At 43.2% G+C, this 10,403-nt stretch overlaps 1 long non-coding RNA gene across 1 annotated transcript in view; it reads right to left on the reverse strand.

Moving 5' to 3' along the window:
• Positions 1-10,034, reverse strand: part of LOC137414550 (uncharacterized) — a 15,383-nt gene extending 5,349 nt beyond the window's left edge. Inside the window, exons 1-2 of the long non-coding RNA XR_010981912.2 lie at positions 9,899-10,034; positions 3,474-3,534 (exon numbers count right to left, since the gene is read on the reverse strand). This is a non-coding gene — a long non-coding RNA (uncharacterized LOC137414550). The remainder of the gene's footprint in view (positions 1-3,473; positions 3,535-9,898) is intronic.
• Between the last annotated feature and the right edge of the window lie 369 nt (positions 10,035-10,403).

Consider the following 10,403-nt stretch of genomic DNA (forward strand, 5'->3'; position numbering starts at 1 on the left):
AGTGCAATGCTTTGCGGACAAATCGTTTTTATGCCATGGTATGTCATATTTTGGACTTAACCACTCTTCATGGCTGATCATGTGACATCTACACACTCATGGCTACCACCGAGACGGATCCTGGTTTCACGTGAGTAATTTTTCCATATTTGCTCGATTTTTGAAACCGATGCATGCAAATATCGTGTCTATACCACACCTAAAATATTTTTTAGAAAGAATAAGCACATCTCCCCTTTGAAAGTGCCCCCTGAAGTGTGTCCAGATGGAATTTCTAAGTCGTAGGTCTTAGCAACTCTCAGCAATCTTTTACCGCATGGATTTATCTCGAGTATTTACTAAACTGTGCTAAGTTGAAGTTGCGTACATATTTCAGCAGTTTTCAATGTAAATCGGTGTAATGTAACCTCCCCCCTCCCCCCCTCCCCCCTCTCCCCCAACCCCCTCCCCCCCCTCCCCCTCCCCCCCCCTCCCTTCAACTTCTCCCCTCCCCCTCCCTTCAACTTCTCCCCTCCCCCCCCTCTTCTCCCCTCCCCCCCCCCTCTTCTCCCCCCCCCCCCCTCTTCTCCCCTCCCCCCCCCCTCTTCTCCCCTCCCCCCCCGTTCCCCTCCCCCTCCCCCTCCCCTCCCCCACCCGGCAATGCCGGGTACTTCTGCTAGTATGCTATATAGCATTTATTGGTCCCATCTCTCAATGGTAAAGAATCACTTAAACAAATTCTCAGATCCGGATCTTCACCAAAACGAATCAATTCTTCCTTGTCACATACCCAGCCTGTCCACAAAGGTTCGTCTAAACCCATCAACTTTGAGATATCCTGTTCACCGACAGACTAAAGAAAACAAGCGTTACGCCTAGGTCCCCCGTCGGTGAAATGATGCGAGTTGACAAAGTGGAAGACGCAAGGCGGCCATCTTGGATTTTGACGTGGCGACCCAATTTTAAACAGCGTTCTCCCTTATGCGTAGATACACCCACACACCAAATTAGAAGTTATTAGTTCGTTTATTTTTCAAGATATTTTGCTCAAGGTTCAGACATATATATGGTGGCGGCCATCTTGGATTTTGACGTGACGACCCAATTTTCAATAGCGTTCTTCCTTATGCATAGATACACCCACACACCAGATTAGCAGTTGGTACTTCGCTTATTTTTCAAGATATTCCTCTCACAAGGTTCAGACATACATGGCGTCAGACATACATGGTGGCGGCCATCTTGGATTTTGACGTGGGTTGCACACCAAATTCGAATGCCGTCCTTCGCTTACGCACGCACGCACGGACGGACGGACGGACACACGGACGGAGGGGAAAACCATAGTCCCCCTTTCGCTCTGCGGTGCGGCGGGGGACAACAACCTCCGTCCTTCGGTGGCGGGGGTAAAAAAAAACGTTTTGCAGAGCTGGACTTGGTTGACAGCATGCCAGATGGACTATGATAAGAGGTTGAAGACCTTGTAAATGAAGAGGCCAAAAACGACATATCAAAAGCAAGCAAAAAGCTAAATGACCATCAAAAAAGGCAATAAATATTGCAAACTGAAGAAGAGAGGTGAAAACCAAAGGCACATCAATAGAGGACATTAAGCCATGAAATGCAATGTCAGGATTGACAAAGATCTGGGAAGACAAAGACGAGGCTGGTGAATGGAAAGAACATAGAACAACCCAGGCTTTTCCTAGAGCTGGCTGTCTGACAAAACTGAGTAACCGGGCATGAAGGACCTTGGTCACTATGGTCAGTGAGGTGACCTTGAACCCAATGACCACTTGACAGAACTAGAGTTTCTTGGTTGAGATGGAAGAACCTGCCGGAAGGATAATAGTCTCTGCAGCACTTAACAAATCTCGGCTTTATGGGAGAGTGGCCAGATGGAAACCACTCCTGAGAGAAAAAAAAGAAAAAAAAAAGGCACATGACAGCATGCCTAGAGTTTGCAAAATGTCACTTGAAAGACAGCATGAGACAAAAGATTCTGTGGCAAATCCTTGAGGAGAACCTGCTTCAGAATGCAAAAGACCTTAGACTGGCGAAGATTTATGTTCAACAGGACAATGACGACAAGCATACAGCCAAAGCAACAATGGAATGGCTTCAGAACAAGAACGTGAAAGTCCTTGAGGGGCGCAGCCAAAGCCTAGACTTGAATCACATTGAGAATCTGTGGAAAGACTTGAAGATTGCTGTGCACCGACGATTCCCATCCAACTTAACAAAACTTGAGCAAATCTGCAAGGAAGAATGGGAGAAATTCCCCAAATTCAGATGTAGAAAGCTGATACAGACAAACCTAAGAAGACTCAAAGCTGTAATTGCTGCCAAAGGTGCTTCTATGAAGTATTGGCTCAGGGGGTTGAATACTTATGTAAATTAGATATTTCTATATTTCATTTTTTATTATTTTGAAAAAAAATTCGAAAAATAAATTCCATTTTGACATTATGGTGTATTATGTGTAGATCATTGCCAAAAATTTCAATTTAAGCCATTTTAAATTCAGGCTGTAACATAAAATGTGAACAAAGTCGAGCGGTGTGAATACTTTCTGAAGGCACTGTATGCCCACTTGCCTCTGAGATGTCTTGCTTAGTTTTGAATCTCAACACAAATAGTAAAATCATCCTGGTGTTTTATATGCAGGGCGATTCATCAATGTGTGTGCCGTTTTCTGGTGGATGTTAAACTAGTGTCCCATCTGCTGGCATTAGTTGGTAGATGTTAAATATCCCAGGGTGTCTTTCATGAAGAGTAGGCAAGTTATCATCTTCACCCGAACCAAATTCCAAATTCCTGCCCAAGCTACTGCTGGGAAGGCACTTGCAAACCACCCAGGATATCATAACTCTTGCCAAGAAACTGCTTTGACAGTACCGGTGCTCTGCAACAGAGTATGGTACATCAGAATACAGTGAACCCTTAAGTATTGTGTGTTTTTGCAGGCAACCTCTATGTACCGATTTAGTTATCACGGGCTTAATTTCGACCAATCACGGTTTTTGAGCTGTTATGGTTATCTCACACCATGCATAACCATGAAGCTTTCGCACTGTTAATAATGGAATTGAACCAAAGTGGAAAAACGATAGACAAAAGTGATTCTTTCAACAGAACTGAAGGAATGGTGGGGGCAGATTTAATCACTTCTGAATGTTTAATCTGCTTCAACCAGCAGGAGACAACATCATAAAGCTGATTTGTGTTTATTTTACAAGTTTATTTCAATTTATTTTGTGTTTAATTTTGGCTGCCGTCCTCCTTCCTCTATATTTTCTCGAAACCCAGGAACCTCACCCCCTGATTCCCATAGGAAATTGGTTTTAACTATAGCGGTTTTGAATATCGCGGCATTTTTCAGGAACGTAACCCCCGTGATATTTGAGGGTCTACTGCAAAACAAACTGGGTACACATACGTCTGTCTGCAAGTCCATCGCAAATGTAAGTCTGTAAGCTGCTTCTTTATGATACCTTGTTGAATGCTTATCCCTCATGTCATGGGAGCCACCCACCAACAGTTCATCTTCAATTTCTGGAAGAAAAAAAAGTTTTGCAGGGATGGAGAGTTAAAAGTGATGGGGGTGAAATTCTGGTGTCTGATTGAATTTTTATAATACACCATTAAAATTGCACTGTTCTTGTTATGATATGAATTAAAATGTGTTACTTTGAAATAGATGTATTAAACAGGTATCTTTTAATACTTGTTTCAATCTGTAACGATGCATAGTTTCAAACAGCATTTACCAGGATATTCAAATAACCATATACACAGGCCAAATGGCTGTCATTGCTAGTGGCATATCCATACCGCATCAACTTTATATATCTATATAATAATACACTTGTTCGTCCATCTGTTTGTCCAACTGTGTGTAATGCTCCTTTCCACCAGTTGGTTGGACAGCTAGCCTGACCCCACCCACAATTGTCCCCTGAAAAATCATATGGCTGCTGTGTTGGTGCGTTTTAAATGCAAAGACATCTTCAGAGCTGTCATATTCACAATCGCCATGCCCTCCCTCTAAGTTTTCCCTTAAGTGTAAAACGACCAAAGCGACTTTCCGACTGTTAAAAGGATCAGCAGACATCGAAAGGTTGAGGTCAATAGACGTCACGGGCATTGTGAAGGCCACAGTAAGTATAGGCCTCGTGCTTCAGTCCTTACTTGGGTTTCAGGCCTCTGCTGTCAGCCTATGAGTCTGTGCAATTGGAATCTATCCGACTTGTATAACCTACAATGTATTATATAAGCTCATAGGCAATGGGCATGTATTTGCTACAAACCGGGTTATTACTTGCAAAGTCGAAGATTTTTAAAGTATATTGGTCGGTTGCGTTTGTTATTCTGTCTTTGTCTGTCACTCGCCTACAGGTCACAATTCTAAACTGATCGTCACGAAACTTTACCAAGCTGTATAGGTCGTCCCAAATGTGAAGCCTATTGTTTTTGGGGCCAAAAGGTCAACATAGGCCAAAGGTCACCAACTTTGCCAAATTTCTAAAATCCTCAATTTTCATCCGATTGACTTGAAATTTGAAGAGGACTTGCATATCTGGTCACTGAATTCAAGCACAAATTATATTTTTGGTGAACATAGGCCAAAAGGTCAACATAGGCCAAAAGGTCAACATAGGCCAAGTTTTTAAAATCACCAATTTTCATCCGATTGACATGAAAATTGAACAGCATTTGCACATTGAGTCACTAAATAGGGAAACTAACTATTTTTTAGGTCAAAAGGTCAAAGGTCAACTGAAGGTCAACCTTACAAAATCATTTTTCATCTGACAAATCGTCACTTTTCTTCCTGTTGACCCGAGTTTTGATCAAGATTGTCAATTTTAATCTTGATGAAATGGACAATTTGCTGTATCAATGGAATTTTTTTTCTTGGGGGTGGGGGGCGGATTTTGCAAGTATCGTGATCTGCATGACGTCTTCTTGTTTTTATTTTTATTGTCGGGAGTGATCAACGCAGCGGTCTATTTCCAACTATTTTCTCCTAAATGACTCCACCAGGGACCATAAAACCCATGTCATTCTAAAGGTCTTTGTCCGAGGAGTTCCGGGAATCTCACAAGATTGTGGTAGGGTCCGGCTGGGAGGTGTGACGATTTTCAGAAAACTCGTACACAGTTATTTTTAGTCGAATTTCAATTTTTATTTTTTTTAAAGACTACATATATAATGCCATTTAATACACTGTAACAAAGACATTTTAAAAATGTAATTCATGTTTGAATTAGGTATAACAATGCAAGTGGGGAGTCTAGCGCATGCGTGATGGCTGTTGGTTACTCGTTGTTAGGCACCATTTCAGTAGCCATGGAGCTGTGGACGATTGAACATCGCGTCTTTGTTGTTGAGACGTTTATTCAAACGGGTAGTTCGGTGGTGCTTACACAGCGCAGATTTTGTACTCACTTCAATGTTGGTCGACGTGGCGCCGTTCCGTCTCGAAACACAATATTGAAGTGGGTAAAAAACTTCAGGACAACTGGATCTGTGAGGCCGGGAGCAGCTCGGGGAGGTGATCGAACCGTTAGGACCCCGGAAAACATCGAAAGGGTTCGACAAGCTGTGGAGGCCAGCCCTCGTCGGTCAGCGGTACGGCACGCTCGCGCTCTACGGATGTCAGACAGATCAGTTTGTCGAATTTTGCACTTGGACCTTCATTATCACGCGTACAAAATCATAGTGGTTCAAGAACTGCAGCAGAATGATTTCGTACGGCGGTTTACGTTCGCAGAAAGAATGCTGGAACTGCTGAGGGATGCTGCTGTGCTGAGAAATGCTGGAACTTTTCCACGTGTCTGCAAGAATGCTTGGACAAGAACGGCCGCTATTTAGATGATGTCATTTTTCAAACATGAATTACATTTTAAAAATGTCTTTGTTACAGTGTATTACATGGCATTATATATTGTTGTGGATATGAGAATTGTGTTTTTTTTATTGTTGTAAAAATATCACCCTCCTTCCTCCAGTTGTTGTGTATAAAGGTCAAAGGGCGTCCCGTAGTTAGGTCATATACAATCACGTTAGCCAATCATAGATTTCCTCCTTTGTTGGTAGTTATTTCCTTATTCTGTGTATTAGGTTAAGGCTTTGTCTTCCATTAAATAATACTCCATTGCACGGAATTCAAATAGATAGATCCCCTTTTATTCCCAAAGCCCCATTCCCAAAGCCTCGATTGCCAACTGCATTCGCCGCCATTGCCATGTGCTCCGGCTCGGAGAAGAAAGGCGTGTCTCCACCTCGTCATGGAAAGGAGGAGTGAGTCGGCCCCGCTCAACCAACCCAGCCAAAGGGGTTTGGCTTGAGTGGGTGGAGAAAGAACGATCGGGGAGGTTCAACAAGGTTGAAGGGCGGGGCCTATATAACTCGCACCACGAGGCCCCCATGAGAGACGAGCTTCAGAGAGAGACGGGAGACGCGTCCTGAGGTGAGCCAGAGAAGCAGCTTTGAACCACCGCAGCTTTGAAATCCACCACCACCAGCTTGGAGCCACGCAGCTTTGACTCCGCCAGGGTGCTCGTATCGCGGCAGCCCGCACGACCGCAGCTAAGGCGTTGACGGCGGCTGCTGGACGTGCCGATCGAGGAAGGGCGGCGGCTGCTGACTCCCGGGCCGACCGTGCTCCGGTTCGAGCGGAGCGTTCCTCTCCTTCCAGTCCTTCCATTCCTGCCTGCAATTTCCCCATTCGTGTGAGTTTGCTCGTAGTCTGTTTTGTGTGTCTTGTCCTGGGGTATTAATTAAGACTGAATAGGTAAGCTAAGGTGCACTGTGTCCGCTTCTTCTTCTTCTTCTGTATTTTACTTTATTATCCTTCCTTCTCCTTGGTTGCTTTCAATTGTGTAAATAGTAAATAAATCATATTTGTATTTCTTACCCTTTGCCTTTCTTTCCTCTACATCCGTCGTTGTTGTCTTTTCCCTCATTGAAAACCTGTGGCACGATTTGGCCAACGTTTGAGAATCGGGTTAGTCTTTGTTAACGGTTCGTGCTGCGGTTGCTAAACACCGCTCGGCAATCAATTAACATCTGTCCGCGGCACGAACGGGGCTGTGCACCGGCCTTTCCGGAGGTCGCGGTACGGCGCCAGGGACCACGTCGGTCAGCAATAAACAATGGGTCTAATCCCCCCTCAAAGGGGAACCATAGGCTGACGTTGGGTTCCGTAACAATATGGTCTTTAAAAAAAAAAAAAATTGAAATTCGACTAAAAATAACTGTGTACGAGTTTTCTGAAAATCATCACACCTCCCTGACGGACCCTGTAGAATACATTTGTCATTATTTACTTTTAACTGTGTATAAAGCAAGTCACTGACTAGCATTGTGGATGAGTTCCTAAAAACTGCGACAATATATGAAACGACGTTATTCGGATGTGATTTTGCCATATACATAGTTTTATAATGGTGGGTTGCATTGCCAGGGAAAACAATTAAATTTAACCTTCATGCAAGTAGGTGGAATCACTTGGACACCAAGTGACTTAATGTGCTTATTTAATAAGTAAACGGGGAGAGAGGACAAAGGATACAAAAGCATTTATTTATGCAGTTTATCCCCAACCCCACCCCACCCCCGGTAATGGACAAACATAAGTACAATGCACTTAGAAATTTTGATCGACGTTGTATCGGACTTAAATAGACTATTGTCGCATAATACAGTGCATTCAGAAAGTATTCAGACCCCTTCACTTTTTTCACATTTTGTCATGTTGCAGCCTTATGCTGAAATCGTTTAAATTCATTTTTTCCCTCATCAATCTACACTCAATACCCCATAATGATAAAGAGAAAACAGGATTTTAGAAAGTTTTGCAAATTTATTAAAAATTTAAAACTGAAATATCACATTGACATAAGTATTCAGACCCTTTGCTATGACACTTGAAATTTAGCTCAGGTGCCTCCCATTTCTCTTGATCATCTTTGAGATGTTTCTACACCTTCATTGGAGTCTGTGCCTCGACACAATCCTGTCTCTGAGCTCTGCAGGCAGTTCCTTCGACCTCATGGCTTGGTTTTTGCTCTGATATGCATTGTCAGCTGTGAGACCTTACATAGACAGGCGTGTGCCTTTCCAAATCATGTCCAATCAATTGAATTTACCACAGGTGGACTCCAATCAAGGTGTAGAAACATCTCAAAGATGATCAAGAGAAATGGGAGGCACCTGAGCTAAATTTCAAGTGTCAGAGCAAAGGGTCTGAATACTTATGTCAATGTGATATTTCAGTTTTTTCTTTTTAATAAATTTGCAAAACTTTCTAAAATCCTGTTTTCTCTTTGTCATTATGGGGTATTGAGTGTAGATTGATGAGGGAAAAAATTAATTTAAACGATTTCAGCATAAGGCTGCAACATGACAAAATGTGAAAAAAGTGAAGGGGTCTGAATACTTTCTGAATGCACTGTATGTCAACGACGTTCTATCAAAACGACGCAAGTAGACACCGATGTAAATTGGCGACATACTTGTGCATCAGGAATTAGATAATTCGTTTAGGGTCGTTTATTGGCACAATTTGGCTGCAAATGGTCACTTGAGAGTTGCAATTCCAAAGGGTTTCTGCATATCTCATGCGATAATGAGTTGGACAGGTGACGTGATGGGCCATGACATGGAGGAGTCCTGCTGTTGCTGATTTGATCGTGGTTGCTCTGTTCGATGGGAGGTGGATTGAGTTGTGGGGAATGGAGCGGGGATTTGAAGGCTTGTAGTGGGGTTGGGATTGGGATTGAAGCCTCAGAGTTGGGAGGAGGTTGAGGACATGGGTTTGGTAGGTGGAGGTTGATAACTTAGGTTTTGTGAGGGGGCTTGTGAGTTGAGGACTTGGGGTTGGTAGGTGGAGGTTGATAACTTTGGGTTTGTGAGGGGGATTGTGAGTTGAGGACTTGGGGTTGGTAGGTGGAGGTTGATAACTTTGGGTTCATGAGGGGGAGTGTGAGTTCAGGACTTGGGGTTGGTAGGTGGAGGTTGATAACTTAGGGTTTGTGAGGGGGAGTGTGAGTTGAGGACTTGGGGTTGGTAGGTGGAGGTTGATAACTTGGGGTTTGTGAGGGGGATTGTGAGTTGAGGACTTGGGGTTGGTAGGTAGAGGTTGATAACTTAGCGTTTGTGAGGGGGAGTGTGAGTTGAGGACTTGGGTTTGGTAGGGGGAGGTTGATAACTTAGGGTTTGTGAGGGGGAGTGTGAGTTGAGGACTTGGGGTTGGTCGGTGGAGGTTGATAACTTAGGGTTTGTGAGGGAGTGTGTGAGTTGAGGGCTTGAAATCACATTTTACATTGCATGTATGTTCAGTGGGTCCCTGCTAGTTAATTTGTTGATCTTCTATGTTTGAACCCCATTCTTACCATTAACTTAGTCTAACTGAACAACACCATACATTTTCAAAACCTGAATGCATAATGAAAGCATGGACACATCAACGAACACAAATGTACTTAGAATGATGCATAGGACATGAAAGCTGTTCAGAACATGTTCATGACTAGCATAATAGCCGAGAGCCCGAGAGGCACACACACTCGCCTCTGTCTGGATTTGTTGGAATCTAGTCTGGATTTGAATCTTGACCCAGCTATAAAATGTTATCCCGGTGTTTACCAGGCAGGGTGAGGCATGAATGTGTGTGCCACCCCTCCGATGGATGTTAAACTGGCTGTCCCATATGCCATCATTAGTTGATGAACGTTAAAGATCCCACTGTCTTTCATGAAGAGTAGATGAGTTATCGCCATCACAATGAACAAATTACAAATTCCTGCTCTAACCGACAGAGGGCTGCAACAGCGGCCCAGTCGTGCTCTACTTGCCATTGATGCAAACAAGAGGAAAGCTGTATGAAAAATAAAATAAATCACAGTCTTACCACTTTCTGCTTGGCGTCTCATCAGTGCCTGTTGCAGTCCATCAATCAACATTTTGAGCATGTCTCGACGACACTGAGAAATCAATCGATCTCTTGCTGAGATTGCTTGGTACGGAGACTGTGAAGTTTGTCGGTTCTGCAAAGGTGGGTGGAGGTAAACCAAGCAAAAGCCAAGAACTTCATTAAATAAAAACCTTACTTGGTAGAGAGAAAATCTATTATGCACACAAAAGACGTCGCAAGAACTTGAAGTTTAGCATTATTAACTAAATTATAAATTTTCATGTCTTGGTTTCCTTATAAATGCTTGTTCAAGCTTGATTGTGTGAAACTCCTCCATATTACTTACAAAATGAAATGCTACTGACAGATGCCACCATGATTTTTTCTTTGTACATGGAATATAACCTTATTTCATGCAGAAATTGACCTGTTGGAATTTTCTGTTTGCATAGTCGACGATGGTGCCTGTGAAGCGGCGTTTTCTTTCATGCAATTTTATGGG

The sequence above is a fragment of the Myxine glutinosa genome, chromosome 1 (genome assembly GCF_964187855.1).
Source record: "Myxine glutinosa chromosome 1, kmMyxGlut1.1, whole genome shotgun sequence".
Lineage (NCBI taxonomy): Eukaryota > Metazoa > Chordata > Myxini > Myxiniformes > Myxinidae > Myxine > Myxine glutinosa.